Source organism: Lissotriton vulgaris, chromosome 3_1 (genome assembly GCF_964263255.1).
Source record: "Lissotriton vulgaris chromosome 3_1, aLisVul1.2, whole genome shotgun sequence".
Classification (NCBI taxonomy): Eukaryota; Metazoa; Chordata; class Amphibia; order Caudata; family Salamandridae; genus Lissotriton; species Lissotriton vulgaris.
In genome coordinates this window covers 1,348,286,029-1,348,306,014 of record NC_141689.1, presented here as the reverse complement: position 1 = coordinate 1,348,306,014, position 19,986 = coordinate 1,348,286,029, and positions in this window count along the sequence as shown.

The window sequence follows — 19,986 nt, the reverse complement described above, 5'->3', positions numbered from 1 at the left end:
ACCCCTCTCATGTACTGCCTCAGATGTACCTGCTATGTGCCTTGCCATGGACTGTTGATGCTCTGTGCCTCTCTTATGTGCTGCCACTTGTGTCCCTGCTGTGTGCCATGGACTGTTGATGCTCTGTGCCCCTCTCATGTGCTGCCACTGGCGTCCCTGCTGTGTGCCATGGACTGTTAATGCTCTGTGCCCCTCTCATGTGCTGCATCAGATGTACCTGTTCTTTGCCATGGACTGTAGATGGTCTGTGCCTCTCTTATGTGCTGCCACTGGTGTCCCTGCTGTGTGCCATGGACTGTTGATGCTCTGTGCCCCTCTCATGTGCTGCCACTGGTGTTCCTGCTGTGTGCCATGGATTGTTAATGCTCTGTGCCCCTCTCATGTGCTGCCACTGGTGTTCCTGCTGTGTGCCATGGACTGTTAATGCTCTGTGCCCCTCACATGTGCTGCATCAGATGTACCTGCTCTGTTCTTTGCCATGGACTGTTGATGCACTTAGCCCCTCTCATGTGGTGCCTCTGATGTGCCTGCTCTGTGCATTGCCATGGACTGTTGATGCACTGTGCCCCTCTCATGTGCTGCCTCTGATGTGCCTGTTCTGTTATGAACACTGCCCTGTTGCTGTTAGGATGCTGCATTGTGCCCTCTCATGTGCTGCCTCTGCTTTACCTGTTCTTTGCCATGGACTGTTGATGCTCTGTGCCCCTCTCATGTGCTGCATCAGATGTACCTGTGCTTTGCCATGGACTGTTGATGCACTTGGCCCCTCTCATGTGCTGCATCAGATGTACCTGTTCTTTGCCATGGACTGTTGATGCACTTCACCCGTCTCATGTACTGCCTCAGATGTACCTGCTCTGTGCCTTGCCATGGACTGTTGATGCTCTGTGCCTCCCTTATGTGCTGCCACTGGTGTCCCTGCTGTGTGCCATGGACTGTTGATGCTCTGTGCCCCTCTCATGTGCTGCCACTGGTGTCCCTGATGTGTGCCATGGACTGTTAATGCTCTGTGCCCCTCTCATGTGCTGTATCAGATGTACCTGTTCATTGCCATGGACTGTTGATGCTCTGTGCCCCTCTCATGTGCTGCATCAGATGTACCTGCTCTGTGCCTTGCCATGGACTGTTGATGCACTGTGCCCCTCTCATCTGCTGCCTCTGATGTACCTGTGCTGTTATGAACACTGCCCTGTTGCTGTTAGGAAGCTGCATTGTGCCCTCTCATGTGCTGCCTCTGATGTACCTGTTCTTTGCCATGGACTGTTAATGCTCTGTGCCCCTCTCACGTGCTGCATCAGATGTACGTGTTCTTTGCCATGGACTGTTGATGCACTTGGCCCCTCTCATGTGCTGCATCAGATGTACTGTTCTTTGCCATGGACTGTTGATGCACTTCACCCCTCTCATGTGCTGCCTCAGATGTACCTGCTCTGTGCCTTGCCATGGACTGTTTATGCTCTGTGCCCCTCTCATGTGCTGCCACTGGTGTCCCTTCTGTGTGCCATGGACTGTTGATGCACTTGGCCCCTCTCATGTGCTGCATCAGATGTACCTGCTCTGTTCTTTGCCATAGACTGTTGATGCACTTCTCCCCTCTCATGTGCTGCCTCAGATGTACCTGTTCTTTGCCATGGACTGTTGATGCTCTGTGCCCCTCTCATGTGCTGCATCAGAGGTACCTGCTCTGTGGCTTGCCATGGACTGTTGATGCTCTGTACCCCTCTCATGTGCTGCATCAGATGTACCTGTTCTTTGCCATGGACTGGTGATGCTCTGTGCCCCTCTCATGTGCTGCTACTGGTGTCCCTGCTGTGTGCCATGGACTGTTAATGCTCTGTGCCCCTCTCATGTGCTACATCAGATGTACCTGTTCTTTGCCATGGACTGCTGATGCTCTGTGCCCCTCTCATGTGCTGCCTTAGATGTCCCTGCTGTGTGCCATGGACTGTTGATGCACGTAACCCCTCTCATGTGCTGCATCAGATGTACCTGCTCTGTTTTTTGCCATGGACTGTTGATGCACTTAGCCCCTCTCATGTGGTGCCTCTGATGTGCCTGCTCTGTGCATTGCCATGGACTGTTGATGCACTGTGCCCCTCTCATGTGCTGCCTCTAATGTACCTGTTCTGTTATGAACACTGCCCTGTTGCTGTTAGGATGCTGAATTGTGCCCTCTCATGTGCTGCCTCTGCTGTACCTGTTCTTTGCCATGGACAGTTGATGCTCTGTGCCCCTCTCATGTGCTGCATCAGATGTACCTGTGCTTTGCCATGGACTGTTGATGCACTTGGCCCCTCTCATGTGCTGCATCAGATGTACCTGTTCTTTGCCATGGACTGTTGATGCACTTCACCCCTCTCATGTACTGCCTCAGATGTACCTGCTCTGTGCCTTGTCATGGACTGTTTATGCTCTGTGCCTCTCTTATGTGCTGCCACTGGTGTCCCTGCTGTGTGCCATGGACTGTTGATGCTCTGTGCCCCTCTCATGGGCTGCCACTGGTGTCCCTGCTGTGTGCCATGGACTGTTAATGCTATGTGCCCCTCTCATGTGCTGCATCAGATGTACCTGTTCTTTGCCATGGACTGTTGATGCTCCGTGCCTCTCTTATGTGCTGCCACTGGTGTCCCTGCTGTGTGCCATGGACTGTTGATGCTCTGTGCCCCTCTCATGTGCTGCCACTGGTGTCCCTGCTGTGTGCCATGGACTGTTAATGCTCTGTGCCCCCTCATGTGCTGCATCAGATGTACCTGCTCTGTTCTTTTCCATTGACTGTTGATGCACCTAGCCCCTCTCATGTGGTGCCTCTGATGTGCCTGCTCTGTGCATTGCCATGGACTGGTGATGCACTGTGCCCCTCTCATGTGCTGCCTCTGATGTACCTGTTCTGTTATGAACACTGCCCTGTTGCTGTTAGGATGCTGCATTGTGCCCTCTCATGTGCTGCCTCTGATGTACCTGTTCTTTGCCATGGACTGTTACTGCTCTGTGCCCCTCTCATGTGCTGCATCAGATGTACCTGTTCTTTGCCATGGACTGTTGATGCACTTGTCCCCTCTCATGTGCTGCATCAGATGTACCTGTTCTTTGCCATGGACTGTTGATGCACTTCACCCCTCTCATGTGCTGCCTCAGATGTACCTGCTCTGTGCCTTGCCATGGACTGTTTATGCTCTGTCCCCCTCTCATGTGCTGCCACTGGTGTCCCTGCTGTGTGCCATGGACTGTTGATGCACTTGGCCCCTCTCATGTGCTGCATCAGATGTAACTGCTCTGTTCTTTGCCATAGACTGTTGATGCACTTATCCCCTCTCATGTGCTGCCGCAGATGTACCTGTTCTTTGCCATGGACTGTTGATGCTCTGTGCCCCTCTCATGTGCTGCATCAGATGTACCTGCTCTGTGGCTTGCCATGGACTGTTGATGCTCTGTACCCCTCTCATGTGCTGCATCAGATGTACCTGTTCTTTGCCATGGACTGTTGATGCTCTGTGCCCCTCTCATGTGCTGCATCAGATGTACCTCTTCTTTGCCATGGACTGTTGATGCACTTGGCCCCTCTCATGTGCTGCATCAGATGTACCTGTTCTTTGCCATGGACTGTTGATGCACTTCACCCCACTCATGTGCTGCCTCAGATGTCCCTGCTGTGTGCCATGGACTGTTGATGCACCTAACCCCTCTCATGTGCTGCATCAGATGTACCTGCTCTGTTCTTTGCCATAGAATGTTGATGCACTTATCCCCTCTCATATGCTGCCTCAGATGTACCTGCTCTGTGGCTTGCCATGGACTGTTGATGCTCTGTACCCCTCTCATGTGCTGCCTCTGCTGTACCTGCTCTGTTATGAACACTGCCCTGTTGCTGGTATGATACTGCATTGTGCCCTCTCATGTGCTACCTCAGATGTACCTTTTCTGTTGTATCCAGTGCCCATGCTCCTGCCTACTCTAGGAGTTATTTAGTAATACGTGCAATAAACAATTTAATCGTGTGTAGTGGTTTCTGTGTGTCATTCCTGGTTGTCTACTTGCATTGTTGATATATTGGTGGTTGTGTAAATGCTGTCTACCCAATATGCACCTCCCCCCTCCCCACGTCACAGCCCCGCAAGGTACTCCCCTTCCGGCATTGATTGTTGTGTTTGTGTACCTGCGTCATCGTCGGCGACGGTCCATGACTTGGTGGTGGTGAAGCACGAAGAGGATCGGAAATGCTTTCAGAGCTGGGTCCATGACGGAGATCTGCCTGTGGTGGGTATCTCTGCAATGTTTTGGCTCTCGGCTGTGGTGAATCCACCGTGTTCAGGCTGATGGTTTTTCCGCTGCGATTTGCTGTGTCTTATCCACTATCGTAATTACGTTGTCGGTCGGAGACGTCATTCCGTACGGCGGTGTCTCTGGTTGGTTACGTCCGCCGCGGGGTCGGGTGTATTTCCGCGGCGGTGCTTGTTCTTCTGCGGCGTACGTACATTTGACAGTGCTTCCCATCTTAATGTGGCGGACGGACAGACCCCGGCTGGCGGACTGAAAAAAGGCATTTTCCGCCTACTTCATGCTGGCGGACGTCCTTCCGTCCGCCATCCTAATGACCCCCTAAGAGAGGCCCACATGAAGACCATGATGGACTGGTACCTGCACCCGTCTAAGCTGCGACAGATTTTTCTCGGTGCTTCCGATAGGTGTTGGAGGGGGTGTGGGTTTTTAGGGGACTTTCAGCATATTTGGTGGGACTGCCCCATTATTCGCCCCTTCTAGGAAGAGATTTTAGCTCATATCAAGGAAATGCTGGGTTACCCCGTCCCCATCTCCATGGCTTCTACCCTTTTGGGCCTCCGAGACCAGGCCTTGGAACACTAGACTAAAGCGGATAAAAAAATCATGTGGCTCAGTATTGGGGCGGCCAAGATCACCTTGGCAGCGGCATGGAAGAAAAGGAAGGCTACGGCCATCTCCATCTGGTACTCTCTCTTATGGAAACTACTGAGTCTAGAGCGCATGGCTGATATTTTTAGGGATGACTTTAAGAATGTTGAACTTCGTTGGGGGCCCCTGGTATCCTTCCTGTCAAGAGGCCTCCCATCAGCAGTTTGCCCTTCTAGTGTTAGGGCCCTCCATCTCTTCCAGCTTTGAGGCCACGAGGTACTAAGAGTTTGATTTTCAGACCTAGACATTGACACTGGGGGGGGGGGACGGGGTTGGGAGGGAGGTTTGTTTTAGGTTTCCCTTTTTCTTTCTTTTATGACAATGCCTGTAGGTAGCATTATGTAGGGAGGCGCTCAGATCTGCACTTTAGACTGCAGCGGAAGTCACTTTCTGCATGAGAGGCGCAGGTCATTCAATGTGACGATCAGAGTCTGGATGCCAGGATGTATTGACACTTACCTTCTTCATGTGGACGACTGCTATGCAAACCCCGTTCCTATTAGAAGCTGAAACCCTTAGAGTGCTGCTCTGCTAGCCAGGGGTCTCTGTTCAGATTGGACTCTTGATCTATCCCTGCTTATTGTGCTTTGGCTTTGCTATGATTGCTCCCCCCTGCTTAGGAAGATGTGCGGAATTGTCGCATGTTTCTTGTTAAACCAATAAACATATCTTTGAAAAAAAAAGAAAAACAATTGTCCTTTATTATTTATTTTTTTGCTCCAATAGTGCAAAGTTTCTGCATTTGTGTTGTTATTATTTTCATGTTTACCCTGGCCCCCGATCCCCCTTAGCTTTTACACATCACATTCTCTTGGGATGATTAATTGGATCTGGTGTTTTTTTTAATGGGGGTAAGGGGGCATGTAAGATATGAGAAGCCTTCAGCTTTGATCTTTTTCTTCATTTTTAGAAAAAAATTTAATATGCACACGCAGGTGTTTAAGTTTCACTGGAACACACAACAGATGCAGTGGAAGATTGTCTCATCCTAATATATTCTTATTTTGACTTGTGCATGTGTTGGTTGCTTATTTACTTATGTAATATTGCGCAACCACCTCTGATGTGTCTGTAAAACTTACCTTTAGTCCAGAATTTTCGTCCTGAATCCTGACCTTCTGTCCTGAATTTTTGTCCAGAATTTTGACACTCACTGTCCTGAATTTGCACCTGTAGGAGAATAGGATCTGCTTCTTATAGTTACCCCCACTTTTTGCTGAAGATCCACTGTTTTTTGACTTTCGTCTGGCTGGGGCCCTGCTATTCAGGACCCCAGCCTAGCTGCTTCCTCTCTAAAATGATTCCATGTACTTTAGGTACAATCCAGATTGGATACTGGGGTACTCTCATGAGTCCCTAGTATATGGTACACTATGTACCCAGGGCACAGGTACCCCAGAAGCCTACCAGGGGCCAGAGCATGCATTATGCCACCCCTGGGAAGCCTTCTAAAATGACACAACAGGTCTGCTACAGCAGCCTGTGTAAGTTGGTGTAGCACCCCTTACATAGATATAGGTTCCCTATATCTACCTTATATCACTGCACATATAAACCTATCAGTCACCCCTTTGGGAGGCCTTATCAATCCTGAAGGCAGGGTGCTGGGTTTTGTGTGAGAGGGTGCCCATGCATGAGCAGGGCCCCTCTGCAGCCTTTGGAATCTATTATCCGGGGTTGTTCTGTGATGCAGCCAGACCATATACTATTAACTGCATTATAACCACGCGGTAAATGCTAACTTTGCAATGGCTGCAAGGAAACATGTTGTGTTTGGTGTCAAACACCTTGGAATCATACCTCACCGCCAGTACTGGAGGTATGATTCCACCCTCCTAGAGGGAGAAACATGGCCACAACAGTACACCTGGTACCAGCTTAACAGAACCCTGGCATCAGAAAATGGATGGTGCAGCCACGGACACGAGTCTGGCCTCCTGCTGCTGGACAAAACTCCGGCAGGGGAGGCCTGGACAATAGGTTTCCTGTCACAGGGAGGTGTAACCACCTCCCAGACAGGCTTTAGTGTATTGCTTTGAAGTCTGCACTGGGGGCACATTTGGTGTCCGTGTGCACAGCCCAGTTCAAACAGGTTGCAAGGGCTACCAGTGCCTGCTCTGGTGCAAAGCTGGACAAAGTAAATTGTGTAGCCACCCCTCTTTCCAAACCCACCCATTGGTGGGTCCTCCAGAGTTTGTATAAAGTAAGAACCCCTGACTACAGGACTTTAGATTTACCTGGATGAAACTCTAATATTGAATCCTGGAACTTTGATGATCTACAAGGCGCTAGATGACTGAACAATCTCCCTTGGAGTAAAGGAGTTACTCCCCTGCGTGGCAGGCACCAAAGACGCATCTGACCAGTTTGCATCTGCGAAAGTCCCTCCGGTCTCCGAAGAATGGCAACACAGGAGCTGGGTTTCCAGACTTCCCAGAGGCTGACCCGACCTTCCAGCAAAGCTGAGACTCGTAGCCCTCGTGGGGGCCGTGGAACTGGAACCCCTGGACACAATGCATATTTGCTAGGGCTTATGCTTCTTGGCGATCCTTGAGGCTGTGCATTGGGTTACTTGCAGCCCAGACCCCAAGCAGCACTCCTCGAGTGTTCCGTGAGCCGGCCCTTTGTTTTTTCTCTCCAGGTTCCTTCGCAATCCCTGGTCCGTTGACCTGTGGGTCCCTGAGAAGGCAAATTTAACTTTGCTTGGGCTTCCTTGGTTGCTTCAGACATGCCCTGACTCTCCATTGCTTGGGGAGTCCCCTGGACCTTGCTGGTCCACCCGAAGCATCTTTCCTCTTCTTGCATGGGTTGCTGTTGCCAAGGCTTGTGTGTTCAATCCAAACACTGACGCTGCAGCACTCAACATCTTTTGTAGGACAACTCGAATCCAGCTCCTGGTCATCGTGGCTGCAGAGTCAAGCTTCACCTCTTCGCACCTGAAGCACCCGACATCGGTGGGCATTCGTCTACCGTGCCCCTGGTCACTGGCAAGTGACCCAGACTTTGTCCCCTCTGCTTTCAGGTTCTTCACATCTTCGATCCAGGCTTGGATCACACCGGACACTTTTCTCCTTCATGGCAGCAACATTGTGCATCAGATTGCCATTGAAAACGATGACGATTCCCGACACCATTTGACACCTATGCATTCCTGGGTGTGGAAACTCGAGTACTCCAGTGCTCCCATGGGTGTTGGACATAGACACCTTAAGTCTAAAGGGGTTTGCTCAAAGTCCTCTCCTAAGTGTCCTTAATCTTTAAAATTCCTTTCCCGTAGAAGCTAACGGCGCTCGCGGCTGTGTTCTCACACTGCACGTGTCTCCCGTGGGTCCCCTGTGTCACTACCATGGGTGAGTCCTTGGGGTCCCAGCGATTCTACGTGCTCTAGGCACTGTGTCTAGTCAAGTTGTGGTGCTTATATGACTTTCATAATATATGGTTTGGTGTCCCCCTGGGACCCATTGTATATTGTGCTATTTACTGAATTTCTATTGTGTTTACATTGTGTATCTTGCTCTGTAATCCCATAAAGAGATTACTAGAGAGTGTTTAGTAATGAATACATATATTTTATATATACCTTGTGTGGTTCTCATTTCATTTAGACATTCAAGAGGTTATAATCTGGTAAACCAAGCTGCTTTACACTCCTTCAAGACTTAGCCTGAAGGCTGCTCTCCATGGCTACCACTAGGATAGCTTTCAATAAAGGTTGTCTTTAAATCTATCATCAATAAAGCTTGTTTGGGCTGGTGCAAGGTGCCCACTATAACTAGTGGACAGCATATGCCAGGCCAACTTGTCACATTGGTGGCAGCAGTGGGATTCAAGCTTGCTATTATTTACGAGATAATCTCATTGAGTGACTAACTGAAAACCACTATAGGTACATACAAATTAAGAATAGAATAAAGTAAGTTCTACTGAATTTAGAGTTGTGTGTCAAGGGCTTAGCACACCCTTTCTACAACTCAAGAGAGAGTTTAGTAGTCCCACTAGAGTAGGTAAGTGCAGACACCACACCACACTAGTATGTCTTCCAGGGCTGTAACCAATGGCTCCAGATTAACTAAGTATGACGATGTCCCATTTCAGGAACTGAGAAACATGTGTGCATCTAGGAAATTGAAGACAGGGAAAACCCCTAAGGCCCAACGCCTCACAGAGGTATTGCTTTTAGATGACCTCAGAAAGACCTCAGGGTCTGATGATGCAAGCAGGTTGGGTGGGGGAGCAGAAGAGGAAAGGCAAGGAGGTAAAAACTTCCAAGACTTAGACCTTGATGCTGACCAGGAAGAACACAATGATTTTAACCTGGAGAATCCAATTCGCCCTGGGAATGAAGAAGAGAATCCCAGTGGCCCTCTCTTCACCCCTCCAGGAAGAGTTAGCAGTGTACCCAGAAGGTCTAGATCTCCTTCTCAAGAATCTACCCATTCTTGTTCATCTGTAGGGGCCTCTGTCTCTCTTGGACCTCAGTTTACTACAGGAGGGAGTCCTCCCATAATAGAAAGTGCAGACCGCTTGAATTTGAGAAAGAAAAACTTAGGATCAAGAAAGTGCAATTGGCTTTAGACAGGGAATCCCTGGAGCTCCAGAGAGCTTCTCAAAAGTTGGGGCTAGAGCCCCATGGTGGCAGATACAGTGTCCCTAGAGGTAGAGAACATACTCATGGCCATAGGAACCCGAACAAGATTGTCCCTTCCTACCAGAGAGGGGATGACATCCACAAATGATAACTGCACTGGAGAGGGCCTGTAAAGTACAGAGGGTCCCTCAGGAGAAGTGGGCAGCTATCTTGTAACTCTCCTTTGCAGACAAAGGCAGAGACAAGCTCCTCACTGTAAGAGAAGAGGATGCTGATAATAATACTGTCTTGAAGAGTGCTCTGATTGATGGGTTTGACTTAACCACTGAGCAATACAGGATTAAGTTCAGAGACACCCAAAAGGCACAGACTCAAGACTGGTTTGGCTTTGTAGATTGTGCTACTAAGGCTCTGGGGAGCTGGTTACTAGGCTGTAAGGTATTTGATTTTAAGGGTTTGTACAACTTAATTATGAGGGAGCAGATCCTTAATAATTGTCAAAATTAGCTGTTGCATCAGTACCTGGTGGACTCGGATCTGACCTCTCCCCAAGAATTGGGTCAGACAGCAGACAAATGGGTCAGAACCAGGGTGAGGCAGAAGGTTCAGAACCAAGGTGACTCCAAGAAGCAAGATTCTAAGAACTCTGATAAGGGTGGGGACAAGAGTAAAGACCAGAAGTCTTCTCAATGCCCCCAAAAATCTACATCTGGTGGGGAGTCACAATCTAACAAAGGAAAAGGACAAAAGAAACCATGTTATAAAATCTGTAAACAGAAACTCCATTGGACTAGTGATTGTACCAAGTCCAAAGACTCAACTCCAGCCACCATTGCCCCTAAGGCAACTGTTCCCCCTAGTTCAGCTCCAAGTGGTGGTACTCAGAATAAGGGTGTAGCAGGGTTAAACCTGGGTTCTGAGATGGACTCTGGCCTAGTCAGAGTTCCAACTGGAGGCATGGATATGTCCTCCTTTGTCAGTCCCAGTAATCTGGGCAAATACAGACGCAGCCTTTGATAAATGAAAAAGAGGCTTTGGCATTCAGGGACACAGGAGCAAGTGACACAATGGTGACACAAGATCTTGTGACTCCTGAGCAGATCATACTTGGTGAGATGTACCAAGTGACCAATGCTAGCAATGTCAGGACTGACCATTCCTTGGTAGTTGTTAATTTCTCTTGGGGAGGGGTAACTGGCCTTAAGAAGAGTGTGGTAAGTGCGGACCTCCCTGTTGAATGCTTGCTTGGCAATGATTTAGAAACCTCAGCTTTGGCTGAAGTGGAGCTCAGGACTCATGCAGAAATGCTAGGAATCCCTGCACATGTGTTTGCTGTGACCAGGTCACAGACCAAAATGTCTAAAACTGAACAGGCCCTGGATTCTGGAAGAATGGACCAGGTGCCTCCCAAGAGGAGGAACAGTAGGGTTAAAGCAGTACCTTCCCCCCTGACTCAGAGTACAGATCATTCTCTTGAGGGAGATGATCTTAGTCCTGAAGAAGGAACTGTCCCAGGTGAGCTTTAACCGGATCAGGTTGAGTTCTTGGGTACATAGGGCCCTTCCAGGGCAGATCTGAGCCAGGAACAGCTGAGCTGCCCCTCTCTTGAACCCCTCAGACAGCAGGCTGCTACTGAGGCTGCTGGGAATGCTAGTGGAACCCATAGGATCTATTGGGATGATGGACTCATATACTCAGAGGGTAGAGACCCCAATCCTGGAGCCACAAGGAGGCTGGTCATACCTCTGAAGTTTAGGGGCTTCCTATTAACACTAGCCCATGATATTCCCTGAGCACGTCGCTTGGGCCAAAACAAGACTTGGGACAGGATTGTCCCTCACTTTCATTGGCCCCATATGTCTGAAGACACCAAGGAGTTCTGTCTCTCCTGTGTCACCTGTCAAGCCAGTGGGAAGGCAGGTGGTACCACAAAGGCCCCCTAATACCACTACCTGGGGTGGGGGTTCCCTTTGAGAGGGTTGGGATTGATATAGTTGGTCCCATGGATCCTCAGACAGCATCTGGGCACAGGTTTATACTGGTGGTGGTGGACCATGCCACCAGGTACCCAGAAGCCATTCCCCTTAGGACCACTACAGCACCTGTGGTGGCAAGGGCCCTCCTGGCAGTATTTTCCAGAGTGGGTTTCCCTAAGGAGGTAGTATCAGACAGGGATGCAAACTTCATGTCTAGTTACTTGACTGCTATGTGGAAGGAGTGTGGTGTGAATTACAAATTCACCACACCCTATCACCCACAATGTAATGGTTTAGTTGAGAGATTCAACACAACCATAAAGGGCATGATTAAAGGTCTCCCAGAAAAGCTTAGGCGCAGATGGGATATCCTTTTGCCCTGCCTTCAATTTGCCTACATGGAGGTTCCTCAGAAGGGGGTTGGGTATAGCCCTTTTGAACTTCTGTTTGGACATCCTGATAAGGGTGGGGACAAGAGTAAAGACCAGAAGTCTTCTCAATGCCCCCAAAAATCTACATCTGGTGGGGAGTCCCAATCTAACAAAGGAAAAGGACAAAAGAAACCATGTTATAAAATCTGTAAACAGAAACTCCATTGGACTAGTGATTGTACCAAGTCCAAAGACTCAACTCCAGCCACCATTGCCCCTAAGGCAACTGTTCCCCCTAGTTCAGCTCCAAGTGGTGGTACTCAGAATAAGGGTGTAGCAGGGTTAAACCTGGGTTCTGAGATGGACTCTGGCCTAGTCAGAGTTCCAACTGGAGGCATGGATATGTCCTCCTTTGTCAGTCCCAGTAATCTGGGCAAATACAGACGCAGCCTTTGATAAATGAAAAAGAGGCTTTGGCATTCAGGGACACAGGAGCAAGTGACACAATGGTGACACAAGATCTTGTGACTCCTGAGCAGATCATACTTGGTGAGATGTACCAAGTGACCAATGCTAGCAATGTCAGGACTGACCATTCCTTGGTAGTTGTTAATTTCTCTTGGGGAGGGGTAACTGGCCTTAAGAAGAGTGTGGTAAGTGCGGACCTCCCTGTTGAATGCTTGCTTGGCAATGATTTAGAAACCTCAGCTTTGGCTGAAGTGGAGCTCAGGACTCATGCAGAAATGCTAGGAATCCCTGCACATGTGTTTGCTGTGACCAGGTCACAGACCAAAATGTCTAAAACTGAACAGGCCCTGGATTCTGGAAGAATGGACCAGGTGCCTCCCAAGAGGAGGAACAGTAGGGTTAAAGCAGTACCTTCCCCCCTGACTCAGAGTACAGATCATTCTCTTGAGGGAGATGATCTTAGTCCTGAAGAAGGAACTGTCCCAGGTGAGCTTTAACCGGATCAGGTTGAGTTCTTGGGTACATAGGGCCCTTCCAGGGCAGATCTGAGCCAGGAACAGCTGAGCTGCCCCTCTCTTGAACCCCTCAGACAGCAGGCTGCTACTGAGGCTGCTGGGAATGCTAGTGGAACCCATAGGATCTATTGGGATGATGGACTCATATACTCAGAGGGTAGAGACCCCAATCCTGGAGCCACAAGGAGGCTGGTCATACCTCTGAAGTTTAGGGGCTTCCTATTAACACTAGCCCATGATATTCCCTGAGCACGTCGCTTGGGCCAAAACAAGACTTGGGACAGGATTGTCCCTCACTTTCATTGGCCCCATATGTCTGAAGACACCAAGGAGTTCTGTCTCTCCTGTGTCACCTGTCAAGCCAGTGGGAAGGCAGGTGGTACCACAAAGGCCCCCTAATACCACTACCTGTGGTGGGGGTTCCCTTTGAGAGGGTTGGGATTGATATAGTTGGTCCCATGGATCCTCAGACAGCATCTGGGCACAGGTTTATACTGGTGGTGGTGGACCATGCCACCAGGTACCCAGAAGCCATTCCCCTTAGGACCACTACAGCACCTGTGGTGGCAAGGGCCCTCCTGGCAGTATTTTCCAGAGTGGGTTTCCCTAAGGAGGTAGTATCAGACAGGGATGCAAACTTCATGTCTAGTTACTTGACTGCTATGTGGAAGGAGTGTGGTGTGAATTACAAATTCACCACACCCTATCACCCACAATGTAATGGTTTAGTTGAGAGATTCAACACAACCATAAAGGGCATGATTAAAGGTCTCCCAGAAAAGCTTAGGCGCAGATGGGATATCCTTTTGCCCTGCCTTCAATTTGCCTACATGGAGGTTCCTCAGAAGGGGGTTGGGTATAGCCCTTTTGAACTTCTGTTTGGACATCCTGTTGGGGGTCCATTGTGTCTAGTGAAGGAGGGATGGGGGTTACCTCTCAAACCGCCCAAACAATATATTGTGGAATATGTACTTGGTCTCCGCTCCAGAATGGCAGAGTATATGAAGAAGGCCAACAAAAACCTTGAGGCTAACTAGGAATTGCAAAAGGCCTGGCATGACCAACAGGCTGTGCTTACTGTTTACCAGCCAGGGCAGAAAGTATGGGTATTGGAGACTGTGGCCCCAGCAGCCCTCCAGGACAAGTGGAGTGCCCCCCATACAATTGTTGAACAGAAGGGAGAGGTTACCTACTTGCTAGACCTTGGAACTCCCAGGAGCCCCCATAGGGTACTCCATGTCAACAGACTGAAACCATATGTTGACAGGGCATACATGGGCTTGCTCATGGCTACCGATGAGGGACAGGAGGAAGCGAGTGATCCACTCCCTGACCTGCTCTTACAGAACCCTGAGGATGGGTCAGTAGATGCTGTAGCCTTGACAGGCAGCCTCACTGCCCAGCAGTAAGCTGATTGCAGACAGGTGCTCAATCAGTATAGGCATATGTTTTCCCTGACTCCAAGTCAGACTACCTGGTGCACTCATGAAGTGGACACTGGGGACAGTCTGCCTGTTAAAAATATGATTTACAGGCAACCTGACCATGTCAGGGACTGTATCAGGACTAAAGTCCAGAAGATGTTGGATTTGGGAGTTATTGAACCCTCAGGTAGCCCTTGGGCTAGTCCAGTAGTCTTAGTGTCCAAACCTCATACCCAGGGTCGTAAGAAAGAGATTAGGTTTTGTGTAGACTACATGGGTTTCAATGCAGTCACTAGGACTGATGTCCATCCAATACCCAGGGCAGATGAGCTCATTGATACTTTGGCCTCAGCCAAGTTTCTAAGGACATTTGACTTGACAGCAGGCTACTGGCAGATCAGTCTAGCTGATGATGCAAAGCCAAATACAGCATTTCTACCTCTAGTGGGCATTACCAATTTGTGGTGATGCCCTTTGGTTTAAAAAATGCACCTGCCACTTTTCAAAGGTTGATGAACAAAGTCCTTACAGGTCTGGAAGACTATAGTGCAGCATATCTAGATGATATTGCTGTCTTTAGCTCCACCTAGGAGGATCACCTGGACCACCTGGGAAATGTTTTGGAGACCCTGCACAACGCAGGCCTAACTATCAAGGCCACTAAGTGCCAGAATAGGGCAGAGTCAGGTTGTATACCTGGGCCACCTTGTGTGTGGAGGCCAGGTTCAACCATTGCAGAGCAAAATCCAGACCATCATGGACTGGGTTGCTCCAACCACCCTGACTCAGGTCAGAGCTTTCTTGGGCCTGACTGAGTACTACAGAAGATTTGTCAAGGGGTATGGATCCATAGTGACCCCCCTGAATAACTTAACTTCTAAAAGAATGCCAAAGGAAGTTCAGTGGACAGTTAGCTGTCAAAAGGCATTTGATGACCTGAAGCAGGCCATGTGCACTGCTCCCATTCTGCAAAGTCCTAACTACTCCAAATAATTCATTGTCCAAACAGATACATCTGAGTTGGGGGTAGGGGCTGTGTTATCACAATTGAATTATTAAGGTCAGGATCAGTCATTAGCTTTTATTAGCAGAAGGCTGACACCCAGAGATTTTAGCCCAGATCTCTGTACTGGGGTGAATGTATGACATTGTTCTGCATTCTGTCCATCAATTGTTGTTTTTGCATTTGTCACCCCGAGTGGGATGGGTATGCTCAGACGTGAGTCCCATGCTCTCCACACCACTGGAGTCAAGCTATCCTGGCTGAAGACGGCTGATAGCCAGAAACCAGTCCTAGGATGCTTGATTCCGGTCCAGGAAAGACATGGCTTGGCAGTTCGGGCTGGACTGTTCCCATGAGGCACAGGATCAAGGCTGATTTGCATATGGCCATGTCTGAACTGGGGTGGTGTGGAGTGCAAAAAAACAATGGATTTAAGCCCAGATCTCTGTACTGGGGTGAATGTATGACATTGTTCTGCATTCTGTCCATCAAGTGTTGTTTTTGCATTTGTCACCCCTAGTGGGATGGGCATGCTCAGACGTGAGTCCCATGCTCTCCATACCACTGGAGTCAAGCTATCCTGGCTGAAGACGGCTGATAGCCAGAAACCGGTCCTAGGATGCTTGATTCCAGTCCAGGAAAGACATGGCTTGGCAGTTCGGGCTGGACTGTTCCCATGAGGCACAGGGTCAAGGCTGATTTGCATATGGCCATGTCTGAACTGGGGTGGTGTGGAGTGCAAAAAAACAATGGATTTAAGCCCAGATCTCTGTACTGGGGTGAATGTATGACATTGTTCTGCATTCTGTCCATGAATTGTTGTTTTTGCATTTGACCCCCAGAGAGAAACATTGGTCAGCCATTGAGAGGGAGGTCTTTGCTGTGGTTTGGGCTCTGAAGAAGCTGAGGCCATACTTGTTTGGCACTCACTTCATTGTTCAGACAAACCATAAGCTCCTCTTATGGCTGAAACAGATGAAGGGTGAAAACCCCAAACTTTTGTTAAAGATATTTTTATTGAAAGACTAGAAAGATAGAAACAATAGAAGAGAACGGGGGATGAAAGCACATGAATTGCAAATCAAAGAAGTACCCACGCAGGGGCCAATGCAAAAGGCCGAGCAGCAGTAACCATTATGAAGGGCTGAGCAGTGTCATCACTCAGGGCAGGACATACGAGTTCACAAATAAAAGTTCAAAAATCAGCTCGGGAGAGTGTCAGGCCCCCTGCGAAATCCGGAGGGGAAAGCCCGCCCTGGCATCGGGCAAGTCTATTCAAGTCAGAGGCCCAGCCGACCAAGTCCATGTACGTCTCCATGCAGTTCGGCCATAAGAAATCAACGCATCAAGTAAGATCATAAAAATCAAATCGTCCACATCCCCCTTCAGAAAAGAAAAACAAACCCAACCCCCCCCCCCCCCCCCCAGAGGCTCCAACCTCCCCAGTACACCCAACCCCCCCGATGGTGGCAGCCAGACAGCAACCATTCTTACCAGCACAGTTCACACCTGAAACAGATGTAAGGCACGTACAGTGGGCGGGCAAACCGCTGACGGCAACCCCCGAGAGAGAAAGCGGACCAGTGGGCCCCATCTGAAAGCAAAGTTCTTAAAGTTATTCCTGAAAATATCCGCCATACGCTCCGCACTCAGCAGCCTCCATAACTTTGCAAACCAAAGGGAAAGAGCTGGGGCCTCCCTCTTTTTCCACGCAGAAGCCAGAGTCAGTTTGGCCGCTCCCAGACAGAGCCAAAGGATGTGCTTATCAGCCCTGGTTTGGTGCTCCAGAAGCGGGTCCCGAAGGCCAAGGAGCACAAAGCCAATGGAATCTGGAATCGGGTAGCCCAGGATCTCCCTAATATGAGACAGAATCTCCTCCCAATAAGGGCGTATGATGGAGCAATCCCACCAGATATGACGAAAGTCCCCCAGGAGACCACAGCCCCGCCAACATCTGTGAGAAGCTGAGGGAAAAATTTTTTTCAACCGGGTCGGATACAGATACCAATCTAGCATGGTCTTCATATGTGCTTCTCTCAGATCGATCGAATGATTGAATGTGTGTAGATCTCGCCAAAGATGGGACCACTCTTCGTCGGAGATGTCTCGCCCCAGGTGCTCCTCCCACAAACCCATGTATCTAGGGCGAGGTGAGATAGCCGTGGTTAACAGTAAATCATAGAGAAAGGAAATCACCCCCTTCATAGATGATGTGCGAGTAATGTAGGATTCGAAATCCGTGGGAGGCCTCGTCGCAGCGTCCCGCACCTCAGGAGACAATGCCCAATGTAGCAGCTGGGCGTGCCGGTAGCGCTCAGTAGGTGGCACACCATAGTCACGCATGCAATTGTGAAAGGTGAGCGGCTCATAGCCATGAAACAAATGTGTAAGTGCGTGGCAGCCCCCCGCCTTCCTCCCATCAAAGGGCCCCTCAACATGAGCCGGCGGGAACGCCGGATTAAAGTGAATAGGTGTGAAGGGGGAAGGAAAAGAGGTCCAACGTTCATCATTAGAGACCGAGTCCTAGACCTTCAGAGTGGTGCTCGTAGGAGTGCTAATGTATGCGTTGCGAGGCCGGTCCCCCTTCGCCTTCCAAACCAGGTCCCAAATAGAGCACCCCGCCACACTCCTGTCCATATGCAGCCAATGCTTCTCTGACTCCATTTGGGTCCATTCAGCCAACACCCGGAGTTGTGCCGCCTTGTAGTAAAGAAGCATGTCTGGAAGGCCAGCTCCACCCTTCCTCAGGGGCCGGCGAAGCGTAAGAAAGGAGAGTCTAGCACGGCCCCCCTGCCAGATGTAACGCAGAACCATAGTCTTCAGACGTCGAAAGAAACCCCCGTCCAAGGGGATGGGGAGGGCTTGAAACAGATATAGAAGCTTGGGGAGCAGCGTCATCTTGACAGCGTGCACGCGTCCAAGCCAAGAGATAAACATAGGCTTCCAGCGATTCAGCTCGGCCTGTATCTGAGTCAGCAGAGGAGGGAAGTTAGCTGCATACAGGGTGGCGACGGAGGAGGTCAGCTTGACCCCGAGATATTGCTGTTCTCCCAAAAAGGGGAGGCCTACAATATCCGGGTCCTCTCGAACCCTAATGGCAAGAGGCTCTATGCTAAGCGCAAAAAGTAAGGGGGATAGGGGGCAGCCCTGCCTCGTGCCTCGGGAATGAGCAAAAAATGGTGAGTCGTGACCATTCACCATGACTCTCGACCGCGGGTCATGATAGTTGGCCCGAAGCATATCTATAAATTTGGGAGAAAAGCCAAAAGCATGAAGAGTGCTAAAGAGAAAGTTCCAGTCCACCCGATCGAACGCCTTTTCAGCGTCAAGGCCTAGCAGAACAACTGGAATCCTAAAGCGTTCAGCTTTCTCAATCAAATGAATCAGCCGTCTGGTGTTATCGTGGGTCTGATGACCCTTTATAAAGCCCGATTGATCCGGATGGATGAGAGCAGGCATAAGGTCCTTGAGCCGGGTGGCTAAGATAGAAGAATACAATTTGGCATCAACATTCAGGAGGGCTATGGGCCGGTAGGATTCACATTTGGAGGGGTCTTTCCCCGCCTTGGGAATAATCGAAATCATAGCCTCCGCCATAGTGCCCGAAGTGTGGCCCGCCTCCCTCATGTTGTTGAAAAGGAGCACCAAGTGGTCTCCCAACTCGGACGCGAACGTCTGATAAAAGGAGGCCGTATAGCCGTCCGGGCCCGGGGCTTTTTGCAGTTTGAGGGACCGAATGGCTGAAAGCACCTCCTCTCTAGTAAACGGGGCCTCCAGAAGCTCATTCCATTCCTTGGAGACCTGCGGTAGCGACAGGGCCTCCAGGTATGCTTGTTGAGCGGCCGGCACTAGGCGGTCCGCCGAGTATAGTGCAGCATAGAAATCGCCGAAGAGCTCTGCCTTAACCGCATCCCTGTGTTCCACCACCCCGGAGGGGGTCCGAATGCCTCCCACATATTCTCTTTCACGTTTATCACGGAGCTGCCGTGCTAAGTGCTTCCCCACTTTATTGCCCTGAGCGTAGGAGAGATGCCGTAGGCGCAGGAGGGTATATTCAGCTCGATTATTATAGTGCGCCCTGAGCTTCCCTCGCACTGCAGCAAGAGGGCGAAGTGTCTTTCTAGAATGATTCTGCTTATGCGCAGTTTCCAACGTAGTCATTTCCGCCTCCAGCGCCTGGCTTTCCTCACGACGAAGCCTGTTCAGGGCGGAGTTCAGTGCGATGCACATGCCCCGTGTCGTCGCTTTGAAGGCGTCCCATTGGGTAAAGATCGAGGTGTCACCAATCTTATTCAGATAAAAAAACTCACCAATGGCCGCCCTAAGCTTCTTGCAGGATTCCTCATCTCGCGTGAGGGATGCCGGGAAGTACCATTTGCGATAAGGGGACGACTCTGGGGCCCAGAACAAGCACGTCGCCAAAAGGCTATGATCCGAAACTGAAAGTGGAAAGATTTTGCTATCGGGCAGGTCGCCCTGTAAAGATTGTTGCACAAAAATATGGTCGAGACGGGAATATGTGTGGTGAACATGTGAATAGAACGTGTAGTCCCTAGTGTGGGGGTGGAGGGAGCGCCAGCTATCAATAAGGCCCAAACTTAACAAGGTATTGCGCAGCTCCGGGGAAAAGAGACCCGTTTCCGTCCTCTGTTGATGCGAACAGTCAAGACTTTTATCCCAAACCAAATTGAAATCCCCCATCACAATCAACGCTC